This window comes from Schistocerca serialis, chromosome 9 (assembly GCF_023864345.2).
Source record: "Schistocerca serialis cubense isolate TAMUIC-IGC-003099 chromosome 9, iqSchSeri2.2, whole genome shotgun sequence".
NCBI lineage: Eukaryota > Metazoa > Arthropoda > Insecta > Orthoptera > Acrididae > Schistocerca > Schistocerca serialis.
Genome location: NC_064646.1, coordinates 291,202,123 through 291,217,422, shown reverse-complemented (window position 1 = coordinate 291,217,422; position 15,300 = coordinate 291,202,123).

Below are 15,300 nucleotides of genomic sequence, written 5' to 3'. Positions count from 1 at the left end.
CACCAGCTCGAACAGTACCCTCCTGACATGCATGGTCCATGGATTATGGAGGTTGTTTCCATACTCGTATACGCCCACCCGCTCGTTACAGTTTGAAACGAGACTCGTCCGACCAGGCAACATGTTTCACCAAAAGTCCAATGTCGGTGTTGACGGGCCCAGGCGATACGTGAAGCCTAGTGTCGTGCAGTCATCACGAGTACACGAGAGGGCCTTCGGCTCCGAAAGCTCATGTCGATGATGTTTCGTTGAATGGTTCGCACGCTGACGCTTGTTGATGGCCCAGCATGGAAGTATGGAGCAATTTGAAGAAGGGTTGCACTTCTGTCGTGTTGAACGATTCTCTTGAGTCACCTTTGGTCCCGTTTATGCAGGTTTTTTTCCGGCCGCAGCGATATCGGGTATCTGATATTTTACCGGATTTCTGATATTCTTGTGAAATGGTGTTCATGGCTACCTCGCAGACGCTGTGTCCCATCGCTCATGCTCTGACTATAGCACCAAGTTCAAACTTACTTAAATATTGATAACCTGCTGTTGTAGCAACAGTAACATATGTAACAACTGCGCCAGACGCTTGTTTTATATAGGCGTTGCCGACCGCAGAGCCGCATTCTGCCTGTTTACATACCTCAGTATTTGAATACGCATGCCTATACCAGTTTCTCTGGTGCTTCAGTGTATATGAATATTTAAATTCAATAAAAAGATGATGCTACATTGGCAATTAAAATGGATAACGTTAAACGATAATACGGAGTCATGTGCACCTGTTTTAATAGTATATTTATCACAAAAATCTAAAATACGATTTAAACGTGTTAAAATTCGGAAATGTGGATCATCGTTTGGGATCTGGTGGTTGTACGCTACATGACTCGGTAATAGTCAGTTCCTAGCCTTTAGGGTTACGAAATTGTGAACCGATTATCTGTAAATACTTTCCATAATATGTAAATAAAAAATATCGTCGTAATGCCTTAGTTGTGTCTCACTTGATTCCGAATGAAAAACTGAAATAGTGAGAATATGAGTAAACATAAATGCCCTTAATTTTGTGTTCGCTGCAGCGACTTCACGGTGCTTGCTTTTGAAAAAGAGCAACGTTGTAATTTAGCAGGTATGTATCATGCACATTTGTTGTTACATTTTAATATGAATAACTGCCTGAAAGAAAGAAATTCCAACATCTCTGTTTAAAAAGCAATTATGGAGTGCGTTATTCTTATCGCAACGAAATGTGTGATACTGTTACGTATAAGGAGGAAAGAAAGAGTTTTAATGCGGCATTACAGTTCAGTGAGAAACAGGAACTCCCGTGCTAATGAAAATTATTCTGGGGATAATGTCGTGTGTGTCGTCACTGAAATGGGAAGGTGGCTTCTTTTCATTAGGACCCTGTCAGCCATTGAACGATGATTAATACTAATAATTTCCCGACTAATAAGGCGAGGGAGCTGTATTAATTTACATAAAGAAACATATTGATTCCAGAGTAAAATTTCTTCCTTTGCTGTTGTATTTTCCCGTCGTTTAAATAACTTGAAAAAAGACGAATGAAGAGATAGATAATGTTTTCTAATTACAATTTAGTACAAGTGAGATGTTGCTAACACAGCGATCAAGAGGCGGAAATAATTCTAATAACGTATACTTAGGGACGCAGTGGGGAGATTATCAGCTGCTACCGCAAGAAAAAACTGTTCTCGACTGTAGCTACATCGACGCTATCTTGCAGCTCGAGAATTTGCTGTATATAGCCGTGCTAAACAATTTGCGGGGCAAGAAATAATTACAACGAGGCAACTATAGATCTTGAAAGATTTATAGAAAGAACTTCATTGTTACTGCTCTCAATAAACCAGAAAAGTCTGTAACCTGTGTTATAAAATAAGTATGGAATTTTTATCGTTAATTCCGTGTTTTTCTGAGCGTAGTAATGCTTAGACGAGACCACTAATTTGAAATAAAGGTAATGAAGGAGCAAGTTTTAACAACTCTTGAGGAACTGGTTACTTTTATTATTCGTGTCAGTAATCGCGTTCTGGAGATCTTATGAGGATAGCTTTTTTCTGAAGCAGGAAACCAGCATAAATGTGTTCGCAACACCAATAATGGTAGCTGCAAACTCAATTATCAAGCTAATTCATTGAATTACAGGAAATTCATTGTAGATTATTTGCAACGGTACTTACGTGACTCTTTATTTATTTTCCACAAACTCGATTCAGTGTGATGTCATCGACGTAAGTGGGTTTAGTTTAAATCATAGAAGATACATATATAGGTAATAAAACGAGAATTAAAACACAGGAAGGACTGACAGCCGAAATTATAACAGACTAGCGACATTGTTAACGCTTCACAGTTGCTAAATGTGTATGGGAATTCGATATTCCTCCTTCCCCTGCGTCTGTTCATCTCCTCTTCCCACTTCGCTATGTCCATCTCCTCCTCCAACTCCTCCCCTCTCTCTGTAGATTACTTCCTCTCCCTCTCTGACCATCTCTACTCTGTTTATAGATCTCTACATCTACATCTACATACATACTCCGCAATCCACCATACGGTGCGTGGCGGAGGGTACCTCGTACCACAACCAGCATCTTCTCTCCCTATTCCACTCCCAAACAGAACGAGGGAAAAATGACTTCACAGCAGCACGAATGTCTACTAACTTTTGCCTGTCCTCATTCTCCCGATCTTTCTTGTACCGCGAGTGCAACTGCCTTTGCTTCCTGAGCATTCTCCGAATTGCGCTGTTAAACCACGGTGGGTCTTTTCCGTCCTTAACCAACTTTTTCGGCACATACTTGTCCAATGCGTGATTTACAATGTGTTTAAAATTTACCCATAATTCTTCCACGTCCATCGTACCGGAAGTAAATGAAGTCGTTTCATTTACCAAGTGGGATGCTAACAACTGCTTGTCTGCTCTTTCTAGTAACAATACTCTCCTAGCCTTCTTGACCGACTTTTTAACTTTCGTAACCATAGTCGTAATGACTACATCATGATCACTAATCCCTGTCTCAACACTGACACTGTCGATGAGGTCTGGTCTGTTCGTGGCAACCAGATGTAAAATATTTCCAGTACGCGTTGGCTGTCGGTTTAGCTGCTCAAGACAGTTTTCGGATAATGTGTTCAAACGTAATTCACACGACGGCTTGTCTGTACAACCTGTAATGAATCCATAGACATCCCAGTCTATACTAGGTAGGTTGAAGTCGCCTCGGACTAATATAGCATGATACGGGTACTTCTGCGATACAGAATGTAGACTCCCTTTGAAAGATTTTAGAACTGTCACGATGGAACCTGGTGGCCGGTAATAACACCCTACAATTAACTTTATTTCCCCTAGCCCTGTTAGACGTGTCCAGATAACTTCACAATCACACTGTACTTCGACCCCAGTAGACACAATATTTTTGTCAACTAAAATGAAGACACCACCTCCTACGGGTTGTCTAATCTGTCTTTCCGATACACGTTCCAACCCTCACTAAATACATATTTCAGAACTTCCTATCTCGGGGGGATCAGCCAGCTCTCAGTCCCGAGAATAATTTGCGCGCCACACTCTTCGTGGAGGGCAGTAAATTCAGGAACTTTATTCCGAACACACTGAAAATTTACTGCTAATATCTTGATAGCTGAAGTGTCTTTACACTGAGCGCGTCCAGATTACCCTGCCCGCACGTCGACTGGTGAGTGTTCATCAGGACACCTCGCACAACTGCCTAGCCTAAAAAAAACCCATGTGCACGCCACAAGTACTCTACTACCCGAGTAGCCGCTTCCTTTGTGTCGTGCACCTCTGACCTATCTAGGGGCGTTCTACAATTCCCGACCCAATACGCAAGTCTAGAAATCTGCAGCCAAGACCGTCACAGAGTCGACGAAGTCTCTGGTTGAGACTCTTCACTCGGCTCCAAACCAAAGGACCCCGATCCAGTCTGGGAACGATGCTGCAAATAGAGAGCTCTGCTTGCACCTCTCGTGCGAGCCCAGCGGTCTTCACCAAATCCGCCAGCCGCCTGTACGAACTGAGGATCGCCTCAGAACCCAATTTCCTCGTCCTCCACTCCTTCTCCTCCTCATCTGCCCCTTCTCGTCCACCTCCCCTTGTCTCTGCGTCATCTCATCTCCCGTCACTCTGTCCATCACATCCTCCCCCTCTTCCTTTCCATCACCGCCACTCTTCTTCTCTCTCCACCTCCACCTTCCTACTCTCTATGTCCATTTCCTTCCCTCCCCCACCTCCTCTCTTCTTCTCTCCTCTCTCTGACTTTGAGCCTTGTTTCTTCTTATTGCAAATGAAATCTTGACTGGGAATTGAAGTCGCTTAAAATGAATCGGTAATTATTGGTGTGAGAAAGACTTCTCCACCTACAGGATATGTGAGGATAGTAGATTCAGTGACAGTCTTTCGCATACACTATGTGATCAAAAGTATCCGGACCCCCCAAAAACATACGTTTTTCGTATTAGGTGCATTGTACTGCCATCTGCTGCCAGGTACTCCATATCAGTGACATCAGTAGTCATTAGACATCGTGAGACATCGTGAGACAGCAGAATGGGGCGCTCTGCAAAACTCACGGACTTCGAACGTAGTCTGGTGGTTTGCGTCATTTGTGTCATACGTCTGTACGCGAGATTTCCACGTTCCTAAATATCCCTAGGGCCACTGTTTCCGATGTGATAAAGAAGTGGAAACGTAAATGGACCTGTAAAGCACAAAAGCATACAGGCCGACCTCGTCTGTTGACTGACAGAGCCTCCAACAGTCGAAGAGTAATGTATGATAGGCAGACATCTATACAAACGATCACACAACAATTCCAAACTGCATCAGGATCCACTGCAAGTACTATGACGATAAGGCGGGAGGTGAGAAAACTTTCATTTCAAGGTCGAGCGGCTGCTCATAAGCCACACGTCACGACGGTATATGCCAAACGACTCGTCGCTTGGTGTGACAAGCGTAAACATTGGACGATTGAACAGTGGAAAAACGTTGTGTGGAGTGACGAATGACGGTACACTATGTGGTGATCCGAGGACAGAATCTGCGTATAGAGAATGCTCGGTGAACGTCATCTGCCAGCGTGTGTAGTGCCAATAGTAAAATTCGGAGGCGGTGATGTTATGGTGTGGTCATGTTTTGCATGAAGGGGGCTTGAACCCCTTGTTGTTTTTGGTGGCAGTATCACAGCACAGCCCTACATTGGTGTTTTAAGAACCTTCTTTGTTCCCACTGTTGAAGAGCAATTCGGGGATGGCGATAGCATCTTTCACCACGATCGAGCACCTGTTCATAATGCACCGCCTGTGGCGGAGTGGTTACACGACAATAACATCCCTGTAATGGTCTGACCTGCACAGAGTCCTGACGACTTCGTGCCAGGCCTCACCGACCGACATTAGTACCTCTCCTCAGGGCAGCACTCCGTGAAGAATTGGCTGCCATTCCCCAACAAACCTTCCAGCACCTGACTGAACGTATGCCTGTGAGGCTAAGGGTCGGCCAACACCATATTGAATTCCAGCATCACCGATGGAGGGCGCCACGAACTTGTAAGTCATTTTCAGCCAAGTGTCCGAATACTTTTGATCGCATAGTGTAATTTTAATCTGCGAATGGATACGATTACTAAGTCTAGGGCAATTCAGATTCTGCAGTAGTATTCCAATCATTAGCCAATAATTCATAAATACATTTTTATTTATTTATTTATTTTTTTGTAAAATCAGTGTAAGGAAGTAAATAAAACAGTACATGGTTGCGTATACAACTTTTTTTTCAAAATTGTTTCTAAGGAAAAGATATACAGAAGAACCAACTTGTCTGTTATTTTGCATGCCATCTGCTATAATGATGAAAACTGAGTGCGAGAAAGAAAACGAAACCGCACATTTTCACAGCTCAGTCCAGCATTTTTATCTCGCAGTCCGTTTTAACAGTAAAAATGCACATTGTCGTTTAAAAAAATCCGTAGCATATGTCCGTCTGAATGTTTATTACTTTTCAAGATTATAGCTAACAACATTTCCCAATTATATGTTATCTAAATATTTACATAATACATATATTGAAAATATATTTACCTTATGTCCATCCAAACGTTTATTATAATATCGCGTAAAAATTTGAGGAAATTTGATCAAATATTTTTCGAGATTTTTGCTAACAAATTGTTTATAAACATATCGTGTAAAAATTTGAGATAATTTGATCAAGCACTTTTCGAGATTTTTGCTAACAACTTGCGTATTAACTTATGTCTGTGCAAATGTTTATTGGAATACTGTGTAACAATTTGAAGTAAATCGGTCAGAAACTTTTCGATATTTTTGCTAAGAACATTTCCCATAACCTCTGCCCCTCCAAATGTTTATATCGTGTAAAAATCTGAGGTGAATCGTTGAACAACTTTTCGAGGTCTTTTTTAACAACATTAAACAAGGATTTGTCTTTATATAGTAGTCTAGATAAAGGAATTAGACAAGGAAACTCATTAAGCCCCCTCCTGTCCGACCTAATAACGGACCACATCGTTGATGCCGTAAGAAAGAAACCAGGCTACAAAATGGGAAATGAAACGGTAAATGTTATACGAGGGCAAGTCAATTATTATCCGCAATTTAGTTATATTTTTAATTATTTTGGTAGTACTGTCTTACGTTGATGAAGTATGCTTTGTTTATTTGTTGTTATACCTTTATAATTTCCAAGCTGCTAGGTTAGTTACGTTATCGCTGCCGTGTTGTTAATCATGGCTGCTCCGCTGTCTACTTGCACCAAAGGAGAGCAACGTTCAGTGATCAGTTTTTTGTGGTTGGAAGGCGTATCACGGACCGAAATTCGTCGAAGACTTTCGGTACAGTACGGGAACAGTGCTTTGCCACAAGGGAGTGTCTACGAAGACACTGAAAAATTACAAAAATTACGAAATGGTCGCACAAGTGTTACGCAAGATGAAGGAGCCAGACGTCCGTTTACCGCCACAAATGAAGAAACCATTGAGCGTTCACGTGAAATGATTCTCTTGGACAGACGATCCACTGTTGACGAAGTGGCACATCGTCTGTAAATATGTCACTTCTGCCCACGAAATCATCAACAACAGACTTGGGTTTCATAAAGTTTGTGCAACATGGGTCCCAAAACAACTCACACAGTTGCATAAACAAACGTGTTTAGACATCTGCAAAAAACATTTGGATCGCTATGGTAACGAAGGAGACAACTTCTTAGACAGGATCATTACTGGCGACGAAACATGGATCCATCATTACGCGCCGGAGGGTAAACGGCAGAGTATGGAATAGAAAAATCCAAATTCGCCGTGCAAGTAAAAGTTCAAGACCCAACCGGCCGCAGGAAAACTGATGCTTACTGTTTTTTGGGACGCACAAGGTCCAGTACTGGAACATCATGGGGAAAGGACACAACACTAAACAGTGTAAGTTACAGTGAGATGCTTACTGCCGGGCTAAATCCTGAAATTCGAAGCAAACGCCGAGGATTGCCGTCATAAGGTGTTGTGTTGTTGCACGACAAAGCCCGTCCGCATACTGCTGCCCAGACTGCTGAAACGCTCCACAAACTCGAATTTGAAGAACTGTATCATCCTCCATATAGTCCGGATCTTGCCACTTCTGACTTGTTTGGTCCACTTAAGCAGGCATTAAGGGGCAGTCGATTTGCCTCGGACGAAGCAGTGAAAGAAGCGGTGCATTTCTGGCTCGCAGCTCAACCGAGAACCTTCTTTTATGAGGGCATCAGGAAGCTTGTACAACGATGGATCAAGTGCGTTGAAACGCGAGGAGACTATGTCGAAAAATGATTTTCTTGTAAGTTTCCTATCTGATTACAATAAAATTTTGTAACTACTTTGCGGATAATAATTGACTTTTCCTCCTATTTTAAGGTGATGATGCAGTGCTGATAGAAATTAATGAGGATAATTTACAAAGGTTGCTTCACCAATTCAGTAAGACAGTTAATCCATATAACACGCACATCTAGATTGGATTGTTTGGGTGAAGAGACCAAACAGCGAGGTCATCGGTCCCATCGGATTAGGGAAGGACGGGGAAGGAAGTCGGCCGTGCCCTTTCAAAGGAACCATCCCAGTATTTGTCTGGAGCGATTTAGGGAAATCACGGAAAACCTAAATCAGGATGGCCGGACGCGGGATTGAACCGCACATCTAGAAAACGAAAGGGCATGGAAATATCAAAAACACCTAAACGATGAAAATTGGAAGAAATCGGCGTGTCAATTGAATAAGTGGTGAGCTTTAATTACCTAGGGGTTCCGATCACCACCTTTAAATACTTACCCATGGAAGTATAAATTTTGCCCATGATAATTATACCACTCAGTTTCAAACTGGGTTTTATTTTGTAAAATGATCAATTCCTCAATTTTCTTATTTTAATTATAAAATTCAAGTAATTTCTGGGCGTTTAAATTAAGCTGGAAGTGCCATAAGCGCTCTGTCGTTAGTTATTTTACTATTAGACAGTGTAATTTTCATCTTAATTCGAAGTCCGACTAACTTTTACAGATAATCTCTTGTGCATGAATATTAACTACGTACTCGATCATTTGTCACGAAGTCTAACCAAAAATTACTATTTTGGGCTGAATTTAATTCTCATTCAAGGCAGTAAAGCCAATGGGCTACATTTTATTCGAGATAAAAATAGTAGTTGCAACAATTTCGATTTCAAATGACAGTAATTGTACTTTCCCAATTTCTCACGGTTTTGGAGTGGTTCCTTTTGCTTGATACTTTATGCTAATCGAATAACACTAAAGGAATCACGTCAGGAGATAGGAAAGGACAGGGAGTCGTCCCTCAGAAATTATCACTCCAACCCGTCTCTCTAAGGTCTAGCTTTGTTCAATAGAAAAGTGTGAGGTAATAAACAACGGTAAGTGCGGGAGAGTGTACTGAGCTATGTGGTAAGTGTCCAGCTATTGTTTAGGGTAACCGAGAACGCGCAGCACTGTTCATTCTTGATGATGATAACTAATGTATCTGGACGCTAAACATCGATGTCACCAACATCCTTGCAATAAAGAAATAGAGACGGAGGTGCTGAAAATCTTTTAAAAATAAACCAAAATTTACAACCAAGCTGTATCAACATATAAGAATTTAATATACGACTTTGAAATTATAAGATGCACAAAAGACGGTTGCGGAACAGACGTTCCACTGGCGGCTGGGCAACTAAATGAATGCTGGTGATGACCGAGTAGACAGCGACCTATGCTTTGTGTACCACTGGGAGCAGGCGTCGAATAAACTAAGAAGGCTCGGCTACTTCTGCAAACAAGCCAAAAACTAAGCCCGTCCGATAAGCCCCTGTTGACAGCCTAATTCCCTAGTGATAAACAGCATCCAGCCTTCTGAGGTGCGAAGGCTTTGCCGATCCATAAATCTGGCACAAGTATTCAATCCGGGGTCGCAGTAGCGCTTTGTAAAATAGGAGCAGACGTGTTCCTATCAGCTTCCCAAGAGCTGCAAGTGACGTATTTGAGGATGTTGAAAGCTTGATTTCAGTTCTTTAAGGTGCATAAAAATGAGACACAGATATTTTATCTTGCCCTTAAAGTGAGAACGGAATCCCTCGGTCATAAAACAGGTAAATCATAAAGCGAAGGGAAGCGATTAAAGTCAACACAAACAGTTTTCTCCAAAGAGAACATAAAACCCGTGATGTTGGCCCATTCCCTCAATCGTCTGAGCGTCAAAAGCAGTTATCGAATACCTGTTGCGTGGTTGGACGACGTACAAAAGATGGAGAAGTCTTCCACGAATGAGGGACACTGCTGTACGGGACTCTCTACCGTGGTTGTAATATTTTTTTGTCGCACTGGCGTCTTTTGTTACACTTAAAACATTACTTTAGAGACGCCAATGAAACTCCCTTTATAGAGCTTGTATTGCGTCTCGGGTTAATTAAAAATAGAGCTTGTAGTGATGAATGTTAAAGTTCCACTTTAAAGTGCCGTGATTAAAGATGCCTCTTTATAAAGAGAATAATATTCCAAAGAAAATAATTTTATTGCGATCTGACTGCCCTCTGGTACAATTCGCCACAAACGCACATACTTCGAAACAACGGATACTGTTTGGCGTCTGAAGATTCAAATGGTTCTAATGGCTCTAAGCTCTATGGGACATAACATTGAGGTCATCAGTCCCTTAGACTTAGAACTACTTAAATCTAACTAACCTAAGGACATCACACACATCCATGCCCGAGGCATGGACTGAAGCGCCTAGAACCTCTCGACCACAGCGGACGGCGCGTCTGAAGAATCCAGCCATAATTTACAACGCGTACTTTTTGTGACCTGGTGACGTAATGTTATAAGAATGACGAAGTAGCTGTTATTCTGAAATTATATAGGCGATTTTCTCCTCTCTGGAAAGAAAATAGTTTTCTAAAGTAATAAAAGCCTTATTGGATTGCACCATGCGTACGACATGGACAATGATTATCATCGAACTAACAAGTGAGTTGAAGGCATGAACTGTATCCTTCATTATTCTTAGACAAGGCGTAAGTGCAAGGCAGTATAGTTTCTCAGTACCACCATCCTGAAAAATTGTAGTTTACTTAAATAATTTGGTGAAAGGAATGAAGCTGAAATAAAGATTTGAGATTCTGTGTGAACTTATAATTATTATTGGGTCCTAAGAATACACGTGCTTTATATAGAACAATAAGATTAATGTTCCATAACCTACTTGGTACCCTTGGCACAGTCATAAAAGCTACGTAAAGTATATCTGAAAAACATAAGACACAAAAACCTTCTTAATGAATGAAATACCATCTTACTAAACACAATCGCAAATCAAATACAGTTCGTAAACACGAAGCAGTCTGCCCCATATTGGTTGTAACCGTAAACACCACATGGCTATTAGCTCGAACCCAATGCCTAAGAAATTTCACAAGGGGACCATCAAATCTGTTCATTACGGATTTCGGTGACTCTTAGGTATGTTGCAGGGGACCATTCCTGAGTACTGTATAGTCTCTAGCTAATTTTGTGCATCCTTGTCGGCTCATTCCCATGTAGGTGTATGCCAAACTGTTTATTTTGCGCGATTTTAAGACGTGTAGGGTGTCGTATTGTCCTGCTGGAATTGACCAAGTCCGCTGGAATGCACAATGGACACGAATGGATGGAGGTTATCACACAGGCTGCCTACGTACGTGTCACCCGTCAGAGTCGTATCTAGACGTATCAGGGGTCCCATATCATTCCAACTTTACACGTGCCACACCATCACAGAGCTTCCACCAGCTTGAACAGTCAGCTTCTGACATGCAGGGTCCGTGGATTCATGAGGTTGTCTCCATACCCTTTCACGTCCATCCGTTCGATATAATTTTAAACGAGACTCGTCCGACCATGCAAAATGTTTCCAGTCATCAATAGCCAAATATCGGTGTTGACAAGCGCAAGCGAGGCGTAAAGCTTTGTGTCGTGCAGTCATAAAGCGTACACGAGTGGGCCTTTGGCTCCGAAAGCCCATATCGATAATGTTTCGTTTAATGGTTCGCACGTTATCACTTGCTGATGGCACAGCACCGAAATCTGCAATCTGCAGCAATTTCCGCAAGGGTTGCACTTCTGTCACGTTTAACGATTCTCTTCAGGTGTCGTTCATCCCGATCTTGTAGGATCTTTTTCCGGCCATGGCGATATCGGAGATTTGATGTTTTGCCGGATTTCTGATATTCACGGTACACTCGTGCAATGGTCCTACGGGATAACGATGAATTCATCGTTACCTCGGAGATGCTGGGTTCCATCGCTCGTGCGTCGACTATAAGATCACGTTCAAACTCACTTAAATCTTGATAACCTGCCATTGTAGCAGCAATAACCGATCTGTCAACTGCTGCAGACACTTGTGTTGTACAGGCGTCGCCGACCGCAGCGCCGTATTTTTGCATGTTGACAAATCTCTGTATCTGAAAACGCATGCCTGTAACAATTTGTTTGGTGTTTCAGTGTATGTACCTCCTACACCTTTAACATTCAAGACGTTTCGGCCGAGCGAGTGCAGGTGCAGGTTGGAAAACCGTCTGTATTCTTTTTTCAGTTTCCTCGTACCGGAACGTCATATCATTAAATAGGACATGTCACGAAAAATTATTAAAAAATAGTCTTTTCGCCGAAGTAATTTCTTTAGTAAATCAATCATCACAACAAACTTTCTTAAAATGTGTATGGTATTCCTTTTGTCATAGAACAGGTTAAAGAATCGTCCTACTTGTTATGGCTAGTAGTGCTAGTACAAAATTCCAGATGGCACTTGTCGCAGAAGTAACCGAATCATAACTTTGTAGAGCACCACGCACATTTAATGAAAGCTTTCGCCTTGTTGGAATATGTATTTTTCAGAAGCGATACCGAAAAGCACAGTTCGTATAAACTAGGAAGCAATATTCTGTCTTCGGCCAACTTCGATGCGTGCCATGCAGTTTGATCTTTTGTGTGAAAGCAGATGCACTAAACTGATTCAGAATTAAATAATGTATTTTTATGCAGTCTTCCCTCGAAGAGATTCTCTGTTAGCTTTAAATAAGTCGAGAACATTCTGAAATTATTTTGGGAAATTTTCAACCTGCCAACAAAAATAAACAGCACAGGTTTAGCAAAGTTCATTGCATTCGGTGGTAGGGGAGATAATTTTTACGGTTTAGGTACATGGTTTGTCTTTCACTACAAAAATTTGATTGTGAAGTGTCTCATCAGGCCGTATTCCTCACGAATCAATAATACAAAGAAATTTTTCTTGTCCGACGTAAGGAAGAATGACAGATTTTAAAAACACTTCGTGCTGTCCTTTCGCAAATTCCCTGATTTCGTGCAGGTTGCCGTTACTTATTTTAATTTATGAGACAACTCGTCAACTATTTTCTCAACATTCCATCCTAATCTTACAAACATAAGAAAACCTAAGGGAATATTTTTCTTGAGGGAATTGGGTAGGTTATACTGTGCTGTGAAGGAATGGCTAATCTTGTTCAAAAGGGTTTCCGATCCTTGTTCCGTAAGGGGTCTATTGTCGACTGGTAGTGGCAGTTGGGTTGGTCGGGATTAATTACATAATCGAGGTCAGAATTAGGGATGAGTACTTTCGCCTGTAAGTGGAATCCTTTTGCAGGTGCAGATACGTCGTCCTTTATTAAGAACTCTTTGGAACTGTCCAAATATTTGCAATTCTGGCTACGAATCACAAACGCAATATACGTCAGAAGAAAGATTGCTGTGATAAGCAGTTTATTAATGAAATTAGTACGATTAAATGAAAATATTTGATTAATTTGTCATGATACGTGCTATTTAATTATATTCTGTACGATGAAATTGAAAAACAAAGAATGAAAAGAAAACCACAGGCAAGGTTTCAACCCGCACAGCCAATGTTGTAGCCATGACCCGTAGCCTATGTGCTACGCTCGCTCGGTCAAAACATAGTGAACGTTACAGGCATAGCGAGTACGCATAAAACTTCGACATAGATTTTCTCGGAAACTAGGGGCCGTTGCATGGAAAGCACCTAGACAGGTACTCAGGACAGTTCCATCTACAACCTACCCGAGACTCATAGAAATCCGGGATTAATAGAACTGGTGGTCACCTTGTCAATGTTCCAGCGTTGTTCGACAAGTATGTAATCGTAGAAAGATGTAAATAACAGTCTACCCTGTCCTATGTCTACCAGTAACTACAGAAACCTATATTCTGTCCTCTTGCAGAGTTCCGCCTAGAAATCCTTCTAATGGCTTCCCATACTTTAGTTCTGAGTATGAGTCTATTGGTGGAGTTCAGGAACGCTTGCCAAGAGCACTTCTTACTCTCTAGAATTATGCAAGATTCGCAACTTAGAACTGCCGCATAGTCGCCCAGCTGTCCCAGATCTCAGAACAACACTTTATTAACGTTATTCACTCAGTTCTGGGCACGTTCATAATGCTTGAAAAGCCTTTCTGAACAGCCATCTTAGCGGAATCCTTTTGGAATTTGTTCCTTCTGGTTAATGGATCCAAATGGTTAGTTGCCATATCCATAAAAGTCGCCATCTAATGAGCAGCGTCCGCAACAGCAGGTAAGCAGAAGAGGTCTATGGCCTTAGATTAACTTGTAGCAGTGATGAAATGATTAGCTTGACTCATGTACATCGGTAGAATGTTTTCACATCGCCTGAGAACCTTATTCACTCGACTCCTGCAAAAAGTGGGTTGGATCTCCACAGTTTGCAGCGTGCATTAGAATCTCCCAAGGGAAGAAAGGGACATGAAAGATTATGTGTAAGCTGTCTGAGGATCTCACCGTCAAAGCGGTCATGGGGTGACAGGTACACAGAGCAAATCATAACAATAACACAGGCCTTCATCATGACAGCCACCGCCGGTTGCGTTGTGGTTAAGGACACAGGCGAGATGCAGAATGTGTACTTGACGAACACCCTACGTCAGCTTTCTCCTACCACCAGTAAGGTCATCTTTCCTGATGATAGCCTCTAAGTACAGGAGTCTCAGCATGTTTAACATGAGTCTCTTGGAGGCAGAGGCAAAAAGTTCTTCCTGTACGAGGAGTCTCATTTCCTCCAAATGAAATCTCTACACATCCAAATTCCATTGAAATATGAAAGCCATTCTTGCATCGTAGTTTTAATCTGCTCCTATCCTTGTGCCAGGACAGTGAGACACGGGTACAGTGTGACTGAGTGGAGGAGCTGTCTGGATCCACGGCAGCTTGTCACCTGAACGTGACGATCCTTTCCCTGTCCACGTTCCCTTCGAGGCTGGTCGGTAAAAATTAAGTCGGGAGACACTCTGTATATAGGGTCCTTCTCTATGCTCACTATTAGATTTTTACCTTCGTCTTGTGTTGTGGGTATCTGGGTTGCTACATCAGTAACACGTTTGCATTGGCAGGTATCGGTACAGATGTTGGTGGCTGGATCTGTTTCACTGGACGTCGTTTATGTCGAAGCGTCTATTTTCGGAACAGGTTTCTTCGCCAAGGAAGCAAAAGAAGTGGCAAAAGACAACGGATTAATTTCCTTCTACTCTTTCTTGATTCGTCCATAAGAAATCCTCTTTGTAACTTTTTTTGTATTGAAGCTTTCATCCTTCAGCGAATACTGGTTAATAGCCTAGCTACTACAGCAGTTAATGCAGATAGCTGGAGACGGTCAGACAATGTCAGATTCATGAGCTGCCTTTCCACACTTC